This window comes from Chrysemys picta, chromosome 9 (assembly GCF_011386835.1).
Source record: "Chrysemys picta bellii isolate R12L10 chromosome 9, ASM1138683v2, whole genome shotgun sequence".
In the NCBI taxonomy this organism is placed as follows: Eukaryota; Metazoa; Chordata; order Testudines; family Emydidae; genus Chrysemys; species Chrysemys picta.
Window position 1 is genome coordinate 19,166,255 of NC_088799.1, and position 18,096 is coordinate 19,184,350.

Below are 18,096 nucleotides of genomic sequence, written 5' to 3' on the forward strand. Positions count from 1 at the left end.
AATAAAGCCAGATATGCTTACACTATAAAGATAAAAATAGAAAAGATAAGACTCCCTGGGAATTTCAGAGATGAGAATGGCTTACAGGTTTCTTTCTACGTAAATAAAAAGTTTATCAACCCTATAGATAGGATGGTGATAGTGACTGTGATATGCTCAGGGAAACTAGAGAGACTATTAAAATAAAAACCACAATAATAATGGGGAATTTCAACTAATGACTGGGTACATGTCACCTCAGGATGGGACGCAGAGATAAAGTTTCTTGACACCTTGACTGCTTCTTGGAGCAGCTAGTCCTGGAACCCACAAGAGGAGAGGCAATTCTTGATTTACTTCTAAATGGAGCACAGGATCAGGTCCAAGAGGTGAATATAGCTGGACTGCTTGGTAATCGTGACCATAATATAATTAAATTTAACATCCCAGTGGTGGGGAAAACCCAACACTGTAGCATTAAATTTCAGAAAGGGGAACTACACAAAAATGAGGAGGTCAGTTAAAAAGAAATTAAAAGGTACAGCGCCAAAAGTGAAATCCCTGCAAGCTGCATGGAAACTTTTTAAAGAAACCATTATAGAGGCTCAACTTAAATGTATACCTCCAATTAAAAAAATATAGAACCCTCACTCCCCCCAAAAAAGCCACTGTAGCCAAACAACAAAGTAAAAGAAGCAGTGAGAGGCAAAAAGGCATCCTTTAAAAAGTGGAAGTTAAATCATAGTGAGGAAAATAGAAAGGAGCATAAACTCTGGTAAATGAAATATAAAAATATAATTAGGAAGGCCAAAAAAGAATTTGAAGAACAGCTAGCCAAAGACTCAAAAAGTAATAGCAAAACTTTTTTTAACTACATCAGAAGCAGGAAGCCTACTAAACAACCAGTGGGGCCACTGGACAATTGAGATGCTAAAGGAGCACTCAAAGATAAGGCCATTGTGGAGAAACTAAATGAATTCTTTGCATTTATGTTCAGGGTTGAGGATGAGAGGGAGATTCCCAAACCTGAGGCATTCTTTTTAGGTGACAAATCTGGGGAACTTCCCAGACTGAGGCATCAATAGAAGAGTTTTTGGGACAAATTGATAAACTAAACAGTAATAAGTCACCAGGACCAGATGGGTATTCACCCAAGAGTTCTGAAGGAACTCAAATGTGAAATTGCAGAATTACTAACTGTTGTCTGTAACCTATCATTTAAATCACCTTCTGTACCAAATGACTGGAGGCTAGCTAATGTGACACCAAGTTTTAAAAAGGGCTTCAGAGGTGATCCTGGAAATTACAGGCCGGTAAACCTAACTTCAGTGCCAGGCAAACTGGTTGAAACCATAGGAAAGAACAAAATTGTCACACACATAAATGAACATAACTTGTTGGGGAAGAGTCAACATGGTTTTTGTAAAGGGAAATCATGCCTCAAAAATCTATTAGCATTCTTTGAGGGGGGTCAACAAGCATGTGGACAGGGGGATCCCGTGGATATAGTGTACTTAGATTTTCAGAAAGCCTTTGACACGGTCCCCCACCAAAGGCTCTTAAGTAAAGTAAGCTGTCATGGGATAAGAGGGAAGGTCCTCTCATGGATTGGTAACCAGTTAAAAGATAGGAAACAAAGGGTAGGAATAAATGGTCAGTTTTCAGAATGGAGAGCGGTTAATAGAGGTGTCCTCCATGGGTCTGTACTGGGACTAGTCCTATTCAACATATTCATAAATGATCTGGAAAAAGGGGTAAACAGTGCAGTGGCAAAATTTGCAGATGATACAAAACTACTCAAGATAGTTAAGACCAAAGCAGACTGTGAAGAAACTGGCTGCCTGGGCAACAAAATGCAGATGCAATTCAATGTTGATAAATGCAAAGTAATACACATATACAATGATGGCTTCTAAATTAGCTCTTACCACTCAAGAAAGATCTTGGAGTCATTGTGGATAGTTTTCTGAAAACATCCACTCAATGTGCAGCGGCAGTCAAAAAAGTGAACAGAATGTTGGGAATCATTATGAAAGGGATAGATAATAAGACAGAAAATATATTTCCTCTATATAAATCCATGGTATTCCTCACATCTTGAATACTGTGTGCAGATGTGGTCACCCCATCTCAAAAAAGATATACTGGAATTGGAAAAGGTTCAGAAAAGGGCAATAAAAATGATTAGGGGTATGGAATGGCTTCCATAAGAGGAGAGCTGAATAAGACTGGGACTTTTCAGCTTGGAAAAGAGACGTCTAAGGGGGCGATATGATTGAGGTCTATAAAATCATGACTGGTGTGGAAAAAGTAAATAAGGAAGTTGTATTTACTCCTTCTCATAGCACACGAACTAGGGGTCACCAAATTAAATTAATAGGCAGCAGGTTTAAAACAAATAAAAGGAAGTATTTCTTCACACAACAACAACAAGGAGTCTGGTGGCACCTTAAACACTAATAGATTTATTTGGGCATAAGCTTTCGTGGGTAAAAACCTCACTTCTTCAGATGCACTTCTTCTATGCAACTCCTTGTTGTTTTTGTAGATACAGACTAACACAGCTACCTCCTGATACTCTTCACACATCACACAGTCAACCTGTAGAACTCTTTGCCAGAGGATGTCGTGAAGGCCAAGAATATAAACAGGGTTAAAAAAGAACTAGATGAATTCATGGAGGATAGGTCCATCAATGGCTATTAGCCAGGATGGGCAGGGATGGTCTTCCTATCCTGTTTGCAAGAAGCTGGGAATTGGAGACAGGGAATGGATCCCTTGAGGATTACCTGTTCTGTTCATTCTCTCTGGGACACCTGGCATTGGCCACTGTTGGAAGACAGGATACCGAGCTAGATGAACCTTTGGTCTGACCCAGTATGGCCATTCTTATGGTCCTCCTGTTGGCTTGTTTTTAGCGGCTGTTGAGACAAGCCCAGAAGCGGGTGAGATCATTTGTCATGGTGAATTGTGTAGTGTTTCTGAAACTGAGTGGAGTCAATCTGTGTATACAAAGCAATTTACAGTGCACAAAATTTCTGCAAGGCATAACATTACCGCATCTATGGCAAAAGAGAGTTAGGTTATTTTCACTACTATCATAGCAGTGGGGTATGGTTGTAGGAGTTATTTCTGAATGAGTCCTTTTGTGAGATAAGCAGGGTGAGGAAATATCTTTTATTGGACCAGCTTCTATTAGTGAGAGAGACAAGCTTTCAAGCTTATACAGAGCTCTTCTGCAGAACTGGGAAATGAGTCCTTGTGTATCAGACCAGACAGTGTTCCTTGACACCATCAACCAAAGTTTTCTTTCCTCAAACTTTCAATGATGTAGGCTCAGAAAATTGTATTTTACTTTGAAACATCTTTGTGTTCTACATGCACTAAAAAAGTCTTAAAAATCTGCATCCCTACATTTTTTGTAATTTTATTACTCAAAAATGTCCCAATGATTTATCATCCTGTCAAACAAACAATCACCAGGCTTCAGTGGAAAACTTTAATGCAAAATTTCAGGCTGGGATACATTTTTATTGCTATGTTATAAACCATATGAAATATAAGTTGTTATTTGAAATGCTGACATGCTTTTCAGCCTGTGTTATCTATGGATTATAGATCTCCCTACTGGATTTGATGTTTTTGTCTAAGGAGTTAGATGGGGATTGAAATAAAGTTCATGTGTGTATAGGAAAGAATTCCTGAGTTCAAGGCATATTTTATTCATAGATAAAGGATATAAAGTTTACAGAGTGTTTTCCTCAATCTCTATTGTATATATTATGTTCTCTAGTCACCATAGACTCAGTCCAAGTCCCACTGAAGTCAATAAGAGCTGAATAAGACTTAGTTCTAGACTCTTCTGGTATATTTCCCATATAACATCATCTCACTGTAAGCAGTTCCTGCTTTTTTTTCCTCTCCACCTTGGAGTACCTTAGCCTTTGAGTACATAGTTCAACATCCATTGTACATCTGAAAGAGAAATATATGAGGAACAATTAGCTTTATTACATACAATAAATGCCATATGTATTAAACATTTTATAGATTTATGTAAACTGGAAGAATTAGGGATTACAACTTGGAATTCTCTGTGCAGGCTCATCTGTTATGCACTTCATTTCTTTTGCTGAGAACTTCTGTTTAGTTTCCTGCAGGAATCATCACAAAATATTACTACCTATTCCTTATTCACAGTCATAATATGGTAAAAGTTTGAATGTTTCCCATCAACAGGCTAATTTGAAAGGAAACTTATATGTTAAAATATTCTTATTCTCACAGTTGAGAGTCTATGACTGATGATGAAATATTAGGGCTCTCAACGTCTTAATTTGTCCATCTTTTCATACCAGAGTGTTTCATATCCTACTATGCCTATCCTAAACCATTCAAAACCTACTTGAACTTATGTGGGTGGCAGTTAAAAATAATGAAAGCTTTCCAACCAACTTCAGGTAGTGCATTATTTTTAAATGCCTTCCACATACACTCAAATAGGTTTGGAACAGTTTAGGGTAGGCACAAATGTGGACAAGTCTTCTGTTCCGAAAAGAAGACAAACGAATTACCTGTGCATGCTGAGATCTTTTGCTGTATTAAAGTTTTGTGTTCTTCTGATGAAGTGGATTCTAGCCCACGAAAGCTAATGCCCAAATAAATTTGTTAGTCTCTAAGGTGCCACAAGGACTCCTCGTCATCCCTCCCACCCCTTCTGACAATGTATCAGTTTGTTTTCACATCACACACACTGCACAATGGTAAGAAGGGGATCACATGAAGTATAACAAAAAAATGTTAACTTTGTAGCACAGATGGGCATGAACTGAACCGCCAGAACTCAACACCTCAAACTCTGGTGATGTGCAAAATCTGAACCCAGATTGTCATGGGCTCTTACCTTTAGAATATCCAAAATTAAAAAGAAAATCGATCCAAACACCCATCATTTCTGAAATCGATACAGCTCCAATTTCTGGTAAACATACCTGCATCTTTCTTATGAAATGCCTAAAAACCAGGGGCTGCCAATAGAAGAAAGTGACACAGCCTTTGCTGTAATAAAAGCACCATTTTTATCTCTAAACGGACACCTGAATCTTTAGTAGGTGAGGGCATTGTAAGACACTTGTGCAGCAGCAGGAATAAGAAAACAAAGAGAAGAAAGTAAGGAACTATTCACCTATAATGATATGGCAAAGCACACTGACACTCTTTCTAACTGATAAATGCAACTATTAAAGTTTTAAAGAGAGAAAACATCAATTGTAAACGTTTGCTTGGCATCTTAAATAGTGAATATTGGTGTAATATGTCCGATTTAATTTACTTAGCAATACATAAATAGCTGTTGGTATTATTTATTACACTAATAACTAACCAACAGGGGACCAAATGCTGCTTCTCTTACTCACATCAGTAGCACCGTTGTATGACCTTCAGCCGATTGAAGTCAAGGCAGTATTTGAATTAGTAAGATGAGCACAGTAGGGGCTATAGTTTGAAGATTTAGGGCCATTGTGGAAAATAAATCTAAAGAAACAAAAACCACACAGGGAAATGTGCAACCTAAACCAGTGCATCAAGAGTTTAGTCAGCCCCACAGATCAAATAGCAATTGCCTAGCTCACTTGGGTCCAGAATTCTTAGTTCCACTACAAACCTCAACCACAGGTCCAATTAGACTTAGAAGTAATCAAAGGATGTCAAAGCGCTGGTGTTCTCTGTCAGTCTGCTACAGTTGGGCTAGGTCCCATTCCTGTGTGCAGTTAAATGGTCCAGTTTTGTGATATCACCTCTGCTGCCACTGGCCTCGTGGGTCAAGGTAGCACAAAGTTAATTCAGCGCTGTTGGATTGCTGTGCAGTCAGCTGCTGGTGGAGACAGGCCTCACGGCTGCCATCACCAATCCAGCCCCACAGATTCACTCCACAGAGAACGTAGAATCTCCAGGTGGTCAACCCAGAGCATTATAGACAGAGCCTCTGCTTCTTGAACTAGACAACATGGTGTCTAGGAAATAGCCCTTTCCTACCTCATTACTCAGGTTGGATTTTGTTACCAAACCAAAGTTCCTACCTGTAATGTCAGGGCAACCTACTCTATCCTGGTCATAAGGGCACAATTCCTACATTCTTTCAAGAGTACAGTAGTACCAGTAATATATTAATCATTTATACTAACAGACCATCAACAAGTTCCAACCAAAATGACAACTCAGTAGGTGGAATTATGGGTAAGTAGCATAATGCAGGTAAATGAAGCTGACTAAAGCTGTTTTTTCCTCTTCTCCCTGAAGAGAAATCTGAGTGTTTCAGCCCCTTAAATGTTCTGGCTCTAGGGCTTATACATATGAACAATTAATCTGAAAATAAAAGCTATCAATAAAGTGACTTTAAAGATACCTAATAATGTTTCTTTCAGAATCTACATATTTTTCTTAAAAAAGCACCACACCTTCAAAAGCAACTGGAGCACTATACATGGAAAAACTTTAATTTTTAACATGATATAAGACAGATGAACTAGAGCTGGGCAAACATTTTTGGAGGATTATTTTATTCACTGAAAAATGAAGTTTCAGGTCAACCAAAATTGTGTAAAATTTGCCAAATAGTTTTGTCCCCTCTCTAAAAATAAATAAATAAATAATCGGGGGCAGGATTCACAAGACCACTGGAGGAGGAGATGGGGATAGTGCCAGCACCCCCTCACTTCCTATATCTCTGTGGTTAGAACACTCTGCTGGTGTAGGGAAAACCTGGGTTCAAATCCCTATTTTGCTGGATTTGGTGCATGCACTGAACTTGGAGGTAAATATCCTAACCACCGGTCAGCTATTAGGCAGGGATGTAGGGAAATGTGCTAACGTGATTTAAGTCCTTCCTGGGGGGATATATACCCAAAAACTTGTGATGGGAAACTCCCCCTCTGCCACTAGGCGCCTCACTTGTGGAGTCCCCCAAAGATCAATCTTCTCCCTGGTCCTAATTCAACATCTCTACATGCTCAGCAGATCCCCCACATAACCACAGCTCAAAGAAAAAATCAATTTCTTTCTTTTACCCAAATTTCTTCTCCCATCCTAATGGAATTGCTGACAGAGTCTTCAATAAGGATGAATGAATAAAGCTATCATAATACTCCAAACAAGAAAGGAAAAGATAAACTGTCTTCTGATGCTTGCAGTGAAGGGTTAGGCTGAAATTAAACAATGTTGTAACCAAATAGTAAGTTTTCATGAGTAATGAGGAAATCCTCCTGACAATTTAATTACAACTATCTAGATGTTATAAAATACAAGCAAGATTTTTGGGGGGGAACAGTAATATCACAGTTTATGACATTATGTGAATCGTGTTTGATGGGATTAATATTGTTTAAATAACAAGATGAGAATTATATAATGCTAGATAGAATAGCAAGAGGTCCTGAGGGTGAACATATTGTTACAGGGGATGATAGATAGTTATAAAAGTTATAATTATACTTTGGGTTTTTTGTGGAAAAGAATAAAACTTAATTACTGTTTTAACATTTATATGCCATTAACAAAAAGAAAACTTTAAGTAAACAGAACATGCAATATGGCATTCTTCAGTTATAGAAAGAGTTGGCATACAGAATCCTTACATAAGACACAGTGTTTGGAAGTATGAAAAGATTTTATACTGTAAATTATATAATTTGCAACAGTGAAAGTGCCATCTTTTGAGGTGGTCAAAAAATGGAGTGCCAGCCAGTGAAAAATGTAAAGCTTTTTGGCATTTTGTTTGCTCAAAAGCAGACTGAAAAGCCAATTTTTCATGCAACAAAATTAAAAAAAAAAAATTTGGGCCAATCATTTTAATAAATTCAGAAAGTTTCATTTTGATTCTGACCCTTTATAATTTTTTATATAAAATAAAGTTTCCCATTTAAATAGTTCTCAAACAAAACAAAAAAATTCAATCAGAAAATGTCACAATGAGATCATAAAATTTTCAAAATATTTATCCAAATTTTTCCCCAAAACAAAACTGTCAAAATATGATTTTGTGAACAATATCGTGTTTTGTTGAAACAGAGTTTTCCAATGGAAAACTATTTAAATGAAAATTTCCTATCCAGCTCCAGACATCACTAAAATTATGCAAATGTGTCTAAACATTAGATAGGAAACAATCCTATATTGGCGGTGGGATGGACATTATGCAGGAGTTTTTGATCACTAATAATGATTGGTTTATTTTTTTTATAAGCAACGCATCACTAATGTTTAGCCACTGTTTACCTAATAGAGATCAAGAAAATGTAAAGTTGCATATTGCACATCACTCTGAGATGATCAAACCAACTTATCTAGAAGCTGCAGAACTGGAATTGCTACAGATAAAATAAACTTTTGATCAAAGACTTAAAGTTAGAACACATCCTGTTCATCTTATTCCCAGTAGTTGTTGCACTTTCTTGCATTAGGTTCTAAAAGTGGTCAGGTTTGGGATGCAGTGGATTTCCAGTGACAGCATATTTCAGATCCATGAACCTGCCACAGAGATGTCCCTGCCAATAGCTCCCCATGAGTTCCACCCATAGTTGTAGGTAAAAGGCATAAAGTAGAGAAGTCATTGGAGTTATAGTTTCATTCATTCCCTTTATTTCTCTCTAGTTTTATTTCATAAGGTTTTACACTGGAGAGTCCATGTCAATTTTGCTTGCAATCAAGTGAAATTTACTTAAAATTCATTTTGGTTTGTAAGTCAAGAAAAAGGATAGCAAAGTAGAATAGGGATTAATGGAACCTTGTAAGACATCAATGACTGCCAGCAACCCTTACTTAATTGAAGAAGATTTGAAAGAATAGTATTTTTACATTTTCCCACATTTTTGTTTGTTTTTGCCAAGGGCAAAATTAATTAAACCATAAACAAACTGGGAGAATGTTATTATTTATCGAAGAAGACCTGATAAAAATATATTAGATACAAGAAATTTAATATAGGGTACCATAAAGTTAAAAGTCTGATTTAAACTAGCAAAACCATGGAAATTACATTGTAAAATTGGTGCGTCATCTCAAGTTCATCTAGTTTAACATAGGTATTTGAGCTCAGAACAGGGAGTTGTCTTTCTGTTCAAAATGTGAATCCCATAGAAGATTTAACTTGGGATCCCTTGTCTTTTGTCAGTTTAAATCACGATCTTACTGTGCAGCAGTGTGTGATGTGTGTGGGTGTTTATACACATACACAGAGATAGCTAGCTAGAGATATATTTTAATCACGCTGCATGGAAGGGAAAAACAGTATGGCAATTCACAATCTTCGGATGTAAACAATGACAGACTAGAAATACTGAGTGCAGTTAATGTGCAGTGAATGAAAGATGCATCCGAGTGTGAATTTTTGTCTTCCTTAATCATAAAATCCCTGTCAGTTGTCAAAATGTCAAGGTGTTTTGACTTCACAACAAATGAGGAAGTTGAAGCTTATAAAATAGCATGAGAATAGGAATACAACAAAACCCTTGATTTACTGTACATTTTTTTTATTTACTTAGATCAGGTATCCAAAAAGACAAATGGCTGTCTTTCCCGTTAAATTATTCTCTGCCAGAGTATGATGTCAGACACTTGTATTATATAAAATCAAGTGTGTGTGTATGTGTTTGTAGGGTGGTGGGGGGTGGAAACCAAGTACATATTGGGTTCCATTTTCATAGCCTAAGCTTCCGATAATCATATGAAATCATCCACTTTGCATGTATGTGTACAGTCCACCAACACCAATACACTGTTAACATATTTCAGCATATACCTGTATAATCATGTTGCACCATATACCCGTATGCAAGGATAATACACCCGCTCACCTACAACAATGTATTTTCAAATATTGTTAGCAATAACACATTTGTGATAAACAATGCTGCACCAAGTATTATATACACACCTAAAACAAATATACATACTTTTGTAAGTATATTTACCAGTGTTGTTACCTGACAATATACCTATAGCAATAAATAACCACCTTTTAAACTATTTGGCACAGTGCAGGACCTGAGCAGGGTGGTTTTATTCTTTGCACACTTCTGACTGACAGAGCTGTATGGGTCAATTTGAACCCTTGTCTGAGAACAGTCTCAGGTCTGCACCAGCAACATCTGGTACCAACCCCACAAGGGAATTGGCAAAAAGCAGCAGGGCTTCTGCCATGCCCCTTCCCTTGACAACTGCCTTGGCTCTGTGAGGGGATTTGATAGAACCATATGCTGAGATAACACAAAGGGGCTAGGACAGGATTGAGATATGTCATGTTAGCTACACCTACACTACATCTTTTTCTAGTCAATTCTAATATGAGAGAAACCTACTTGAAGGGTAACCTTTTTGTATGGACAACTTTTAGCCAAAAAATAAGCGCAGAAATACGGTGTGTTTGTTTCAAGCTTAAATTAATGTCTTTCCTGCTCCTTGACTCATCCTTTCAAGTAAGATAACCGACTCTACAAAAATACATCTATGCAGCTACTGGCAGCTTTCAGGGTGGTTTTCATTTGCAATCTAACAAATAGTGGCTAACACAGCAGTGAGATTGCAAGCTTTTCCATGCAAGCCTACAAGGAATTAGTCACCAGAGTTCAATTCTTTAGTAGACAACTCACTCTAGAACATTCACATTAATCTGAATAATGATTACAACCGAAGCTATAGAGTGGCTCACAAGAAACACATCACTAGCAAGGAGAGGGAAATTATTTTTCAGGGATTGTTTGTTAGGTAAAGACTTCCTAGATGTAATAAGTAGGACATATGCACTAGAAAGCCCATGTGGACAATAGATTCAATAATGGGCTGACATGGCAACACAACAGGGGGATGAAGCATATTTACTCTGATATTAAGAAATAACCAGAACCTACACACACACACACCCACACACACACATTTCTGGGAGCTGTTAGTAAATCCTAAATTCAGGTGAACAGAGGACAAAATGTTAAAGATCCCAAGTCTCTAACAGTATATTGGAAGATTTTAAGAGTCAAATATATCCTTGCAAAACCAACAAACTGGGACCTGATCCTGTAACTCCTACTGAAGTGAGTGGTCTCACTGAAGCTTTTCTGGCATCCACAGCTTTTCTAGTATGTTCCATTAGAAGTCAGTACACCTGCATATCTAAGGTTGTAGACAAAGCTATGATATCATATTGTATTATTTGAGGAATAATAGGACATCATGTCGTTTTAGATGGTATATAATGCACATACTCATGAGAACAGAGATAAAGTTGTTCATCAAGGAATACAAAGGCCTCCTCCCCCCAAATATACAGTATATTAAAAAGGTTGCAGAAGATCCCTAAAAAATGTTGGGTGCTGGATAGTATAAGTCAATGGGGAGGAGGAGCTGCCACCACGGAGCAGCTTGTGAGATCACTTCATGAATTAGGGGCTTACTTAAGACATTGAACTATGTCAAAACTCGCAGGTCAAAATTTAGAAAAATAGGAGACTAAAGTTAGGGGCGATTTTCAAAAGTACTGAATATCCAGCAACACTCTAAAAGGTCTAAAAGGTCAGTTGGACTTCTCATGCATAAAGTCAAGCATGTGCCCAGGAGTTTGCAGGATCAGGGCCTTCATGCAGTAATGGTATGGATGATGAGGTCCTAGGGAAATTAAAATTTTGCTGTTGATTATCCATTTCCTTACAGCTTTATGTTCAGTTTTGATGCAGTGAAAAACCAAATGCTTCTTCCTATTTGAGCAGAACAATTGTTAGTAATCTTTTGTTTGCCTTAATCTATTTCATTATGAGATATGCTCCGTAGATTGTGTAGCACTACAGTACGTTTCATGGAGAAGGCAACACCTGAAGAGACAGACATTGCTTTGTGCATACACCCAATAAATCAGCATACAGATATCTGCTGTTCCTCAAAAACTTACCTTTGGCTAAATAGTTAATGTGTCTCTGTTGCATGGTTCATATTGCACAGGCTAAATATGGGCAGATTTGCTGACCTCCTTTTGCGCCATTCATGCCAAACAGGTTGTAGAAAACAAGTAGTGACTGGCTGCATCCCCATAGTAGGAGGTTCTTCCAGCATGGGGTGTACCGCAGGCACAATAAAAGTGGGATTAGCACCTTTCCCACAATTAACGTAAGAGACGGGAAAGGAAGAATGGCTGGAGTATGCTGCATCTTGAGGAACATTGACAGGGGGCAAAGAATAAAGCAGACTCTAACTTGTGCCAGTAAGGGAATCAAGGAGACCTAATTGGTTCCCTGATGTGTCTGTCCATCCCCCTTCCCTCACTGTGCTAAGCATAAACTTGAGGTGGAGTATATGATCCAATGTTTCTGTGTTGTATGGCTAACACCAATGATTGCTTGCCTAATTGGGCACACGATTCTTTAACATTACATATCAGTTTTACAGATCATTAGAATTAGCGGGCATTTGAAATGCATTATTTGAAAATGTTGGCCTTAGTTTCAGAGAGTTTGATTCACAGCCAGGGATGTTTGTGTGTGCTAACGCACATGCACATGCACACGCACATACACACAGACTCACATCCCCCTAAATTACTATGGTAACTAAATGTCTTCTCCCACCTGTCATGATGCACTGCATATACCTTAGACATTCACAACAGCAAACTTCACCTTTGTGAAAAGACAAGGTGTTCCATTACATTTGTGAAGCAGCATGACAGAAACATCAGATTATATCGGGGTATGGCACATTGTCAGATTGTATCAGGATCTTTTATTGTTTTATACATATGATCCAGTATAACTTGATGTAACATGATAAAAGGTTGAAGAAGCTGATATTTTTCTACAAAACCTAAACTTAATTTCCCCAATACTAATTTCCCCCTACTGTTACTCTCGTCTTCTTATCAACTGTCTGTAATGGACCACTCTCTTACCACTTCAAAAGTTATTTCTCCTCCCTTGGTATCCTGCTGTTAATTGATTTATCTCATTAGACTGACTTAACACTTTGTAAAGCAACCCACATCCTTTCATGTGTTTATACCTGCTCTTGTATCTTTTACTTCATACATCTGATGAAGTGGGTTCTAGACCACGAAAGTTTATGCCCAAATAAATTTGTTAGTCTCTAAAGTGCCACAAGGACTCCTCGTTTTTGTTTTTGTTTTGTTTTTCAAGCGTTTCACGAACTAGAATAATTGCTTTGTTCACAACTGAAGAGAAAAGACTCCGTGTTCACGACTATCCAAAATCATGACTCCCTGTGAAATACCAGCAACTGTCCAAATACAGCATCTGACATAATGCTGTGTAGAAAGTACGTGGAGTACTTTCAGTAATTTCATAAGCATACTTAACTTTGCTAGGTATTTGTCCCTTAATTTTTTTTTACATTATATTACAGGACCAAGTAATAGCAAACAGATATAGGTAGGGCACAGTGCAAGCTAATTAAGAAACTCTTCAAGAAGGCTTTGGCAGGTCCATGCACTTAGAACGCACCCCAATTCTAATCTCCCTTTCCTCATCCCACTCCCTATTAGTGCACTCTGCAATGGACCGAAATTTCTCACTCCACCCTCAAGTAGGTTATCCTTCTTTTGCAAAACATTCCTGAGACCCCTTTTCTAAGGATCCCATCCATGAAAGCCAGCTGGTCTAGCTGCCTTTTTGCAAAATTCAGGCATTTCAACATTTAAATTGTATTCACTCAAAGGTACATAATAATATCTTATGCTGCACAGAACATCTGTTTAGAGTTAGAAAATGGATTTTGCCCAGATTGTCCAAAAATCCTGACAATTCTCCAGGGGGAACCATTTGCATGATTGGACTCTTTCATTTGTGTATCAGAGCCATAGTATATTGTGTTAGCAAGTGAAGCCATAAAGTTCTATTGTAGAAGAAACAAAACATTTGTAACCACGTTTCACTTGCTGCTAGACTCAATGTAAGAAAATATCAGTGAATGTCAACAATTTGCCAAACATAATAGAGAAATGTAAATTAAATTAAAGAAAATATCATTCAGGAATTCTTACTAGTCATGCTAAGTATTCATAATGTACACTATGGGCCTGAATTTCCAAGGAATGAAGATGCAGTTAGGTATTTAATGGCATTTTTAGAAGTGCTTAATCAGATCAATTAACTCCCATCAATTTGAATCAGATTAGGTACCTAGCTGCATCTTTAGGTGCCTTAACCATTTTGAAAATGTCACCCTATATTCAATTTTCAACTCTGAAGAAATCCTTTTGAAAATGTAAAATGGATCAACATAAGATTATGTGAACCAAATTCATTGCTTAGTAACTCCACTGTAGTCAATGGTGTTAAAGAAGGCATTTAAGAAGATTCCCTTTGATTTCAATTAACTTGGGATCAAGCTCCATAAAGGGAAGAGTAGAAGACCTTCAAAATCCCTAGATAGTCAATCTGTAATGGTTACATGGACAGTACATACATTTATTGGGCTGGGATTATCACACACACATATATATATATAGAAGGGATGCTACTGTTAGCATTCTTGTTATTCTCTTTTCCATTTGTAATAGCTAAATAAGCACGTTTGCATAGTGGAATTAAGAATGCCTTTGTTTCAGTCAATTCTTCTCCCCCACCCTTTTGAAGTTACTCTTTTGAAGTTATAGTTTGCCGCTGGGGTTCAGAACTGAGATGGTGTCCCTTTAAAGACAAGTTAATGAGATGGGAAAATACATGCAGTACTTTGTGAAATAAAAATACATTTGCAACTATGCACTTTTTTGCCACACGAAGAACAAAGTATTTGCATAGCAATGGCCAGGTTAATTTATTATTTTCATGGATAGGCTCTGATACTGCTGAAATACCACAAGAATAAAAATCTGTGTCTAATTCTATAACATCCCATAATTTCAACAGGGCGTTATTTACAGAAGATGTACACTTCTATTGGGAATACACAGCTCCACTTTTCCTTATTGTTCTGGACATTTCACCCAGTAAACCATTAGTTTCCTCTGAGGAGAGAAGTAAATAGCATAATTTGTTTTCAAAGCTGACTGGCGGTTTGTGAAATGTGAGAAAGTTCATGGTAAATGGGCAGAATGTTAGGAATATATAAGAAAAAATGGGGCAGCAGGAATAAATCTTTTATGATGACTTCTCTCATTCATTTAAATGGGAAGAGTTCCTTGCTACAGCTACAGGTGACAAGAAGAAACAAAAGATTGCTGGTTCCTGAGAAAATGACTTTAGTACAGAGGTAATTTCATAGCAGGTTTGAAATGTAATCTTGTAAACTTTAAAGAAAAATGTAAAAACACGAACCTTTAAAAACAATGCACAATTTAGTGAAATTATATCAACAAGGGGAGACATGGTATTTTGTAGCCTGTTAAACAGCAAATTGCTTAAAACATGCAAGTAAATGAAAGAGGAAAATAAAACCTATATCTCAGGAAACTATCAGTCATATTGAGGCAGGTGCTTAATAGCACCTATTGTAGCTGCTGCAAAACAGTTTAGACTATAACCCTATTTTCACAAGGATTCATAACTCCACTTTCTAAAACAAACACCTTTTCGAGGAAATATTCCACGCTTGCTTGGTCCCTGAGTTTTTCTCTTCATAGTTAGAACAAAATCCCATCTTTCAGGTGTTTGAGTTCTCAAGTTGAAAATTAAAAACCATATCTAACAAATACAGGACCAGATTCCGCCAGGGCCAGATGGTATTCACCCAAGAGTTCTGAAGAAGCTGAAATGTGAAATTGCAGAACTACTAACTGTAGTCTGTAACCTATCATTTAAATCAGCTTCTGTACCAAAGGACTGGAAGATAGCTAATGTGATGCCAATTTTTTAAAAGGGCTCCACAGGTGATCCCAGCAATTACAGGCCAGTAAGCCTGACTTCAGTACCGGACACACTATAGTAAAGAAAAAAATGGTCAGACACATAGATGAACATAATTTGTTGGGGAATAGTCAACATGATTTTTGTAAAGGGAAATCATGCCTCACCAATCTACTAGAATTCTTTGAGGGGGTCAACAAGCATGTGGACAAGGGGGATCCAGTGGATATAGTGTACTTAGATTTTCAGAAAGCCTTTGAAAAGGTCCCCCACCAAAGGCTCTTAAGCAAAGTAAGCTGTCATGGGATAAGAGGGAAGGTCCTCTCATGGATTTGGTAACCAGTTAAAAGATAGTAAACAAAGGTTAGGAATAAATGGACAGTTTTCAAAATGGAGAGAGGTCCATGGGGTGTCCTCCATAGGTCTGAACTGGGACTAGCCCTATTCAACATATTCATAAATGATCTGGAAAAAGGGGTAAACAGTGCAGTGGCAATATTTGCAGATGATACAAAACTACTCAAGATAATTAAGTCCCAGGCAGACTGCAAAAAGCTACAAAAGGATCTCTCAAAACTAGGTGTCTGGGCAACAAAATGCAGATGCAATTCAATGTTGATAAATGCAAAGTAATGCACATTGGAAAACATAATCCCAATTATACAGATAAAATGATGGGGTCTAAATTAGCTGCTACCACTCAAGAAAGAGATCTTGGCATCATTGTGGATAGTTCTCTGAAAACATCCACTCAATGTGCAGCGGCAGTCAAAAAAGTGAACAGAATGTTGGGAATCATTATGAAAGGGATAGATAATAAGACAGAAAATATCATATTGCCTCTATATAAACACACGGTATTGCCCACATCTTGAATACTGTGTGCAGATGTGGACATCCCATCTCAAAAAAGATATATTGGAATTGGAAAAGTTTCAGAAAAGGGCAACAAAAATGATTAGGGGTATGGAACGGCTTCCGTATGAGGAGCTATTAATAAGACTGGGACTTTTCAGCTTGGAAAAGAGACAACTAATGGGGGATATGACTGAGGTCTATAAAATCATGACTGGTGTGGAGAAAGTAAATAAGGAAGTTTTATTTACTCCTTCTCATAACACACGAGATGGGGGTCACCAAATGAAATTAATAGGCAGCAGGTTTAAAACAAACAAAGGAAGTATTTCTTCACACTATGCACAGTCCACCTGTGGAAATCTTTGCCAGAGGATGTTGTGAAGGCCAAGAATATAATAGGGTTCAAAAAAGAACTAGATAAATTCATGGAGGATAGGTCCATCAATAGCTATTAGCCAGGGTGGGTAGGGATGGTGTCCCTATCCTCTGTTTGCCAGAAGCTGGGAATGAGTGACAGTGAATAGTTCATTTGATGATTACCTGGTCTGTTCATTCCCTCTGGGGCACTTGACATTGACGACTGTTGGAAGACAGGATACTGGCCTAGATGGACCTTTGGTATGACCCAGTGTGGCAGTTCTTATGTTCTTTTTCACTGTGAGTGTTACTCCTTGAATAGGCAGTACTACTCCGAAGGATGGGTAGTGAAATCTGCCCCATAAGGACTTCATTGTGAGTTTGTCCAAGCAAAAACAGAGGAAAATAAACTGTTACTTAGTGGTTTAATTTTGCTTTCTTTAGAAGTGGAAAGGGACTCGATATTTTCCAGAAGGTTAATTGCAAGAATGCATTTATCAATGCAATTCAAGAGGAAGAAGCAACAACAAACTTTAGGGACAGTAAGGAAAGGTTATCACTACACAAATCATGCCTTTCAAATACTGGTTGCTATCAGCTAAACAGCAGCAGCTCCAGGCACCAGCGCTCCAAGCGCGTACCTGGGGCGGCAAGCCACGGGGGGCGGCCTGCTGGTCGCCATGAGGGCGACAATCAGGCAGCCTTCGGCGGCATGCCTATGGGAGGTCTGCCGGTCCCGCAGATTTGGCGTCAATTTGGCAGCGGGTACGCCGAAGCCGTGGGACCGGCAGACCTCCCACAGGCATGCCACCGAAGGCTGCCTGACTGCCGTGCTTGGGGCGGCAAAAAAGCTAGAGCCTCCCCTGCCGCTAAAGGATTTTAAATGGTTTGAATATGTCATGGCTCAGCAAGATTACAACATTCTCCACATAGTATACAGTGATTTCCCTTCTAAGATCACTAGCTCCACAATCAATTGATCACTGTTGCTATTCAATTATTTTTCTTCTGCCTCCTTGATCAGGACTCACAAATGAATGAGAACAGATGCGGGGATAGATTT

The 18,096-nt window shown here is 38.1% G+C and overlaps 1 long non-coding RNA gene across 1 annotated transcript in view; it reads right to left on the bottom strand.

Annotated features, from left to right (window-relative positions):
* Positions 1-3,546: 3,546 nt before the first annotated feature.
* The window catches only part of LOC135973563 (uncharacterized), a 117,868-nt gene continuing 103,318 nt past the window's right edge, over positions 3,547-18,096 (bottom strand). Inside the window, exon 4 of the long non-coding RNA XR_010590467.1 lies at positions 3,547-3,954. This is a non-coding gene — a long non-coding RNA (uncharacterized LOC135973563). The remainder of the gene's footprint in view (positions 3,955-18,096) is intronic.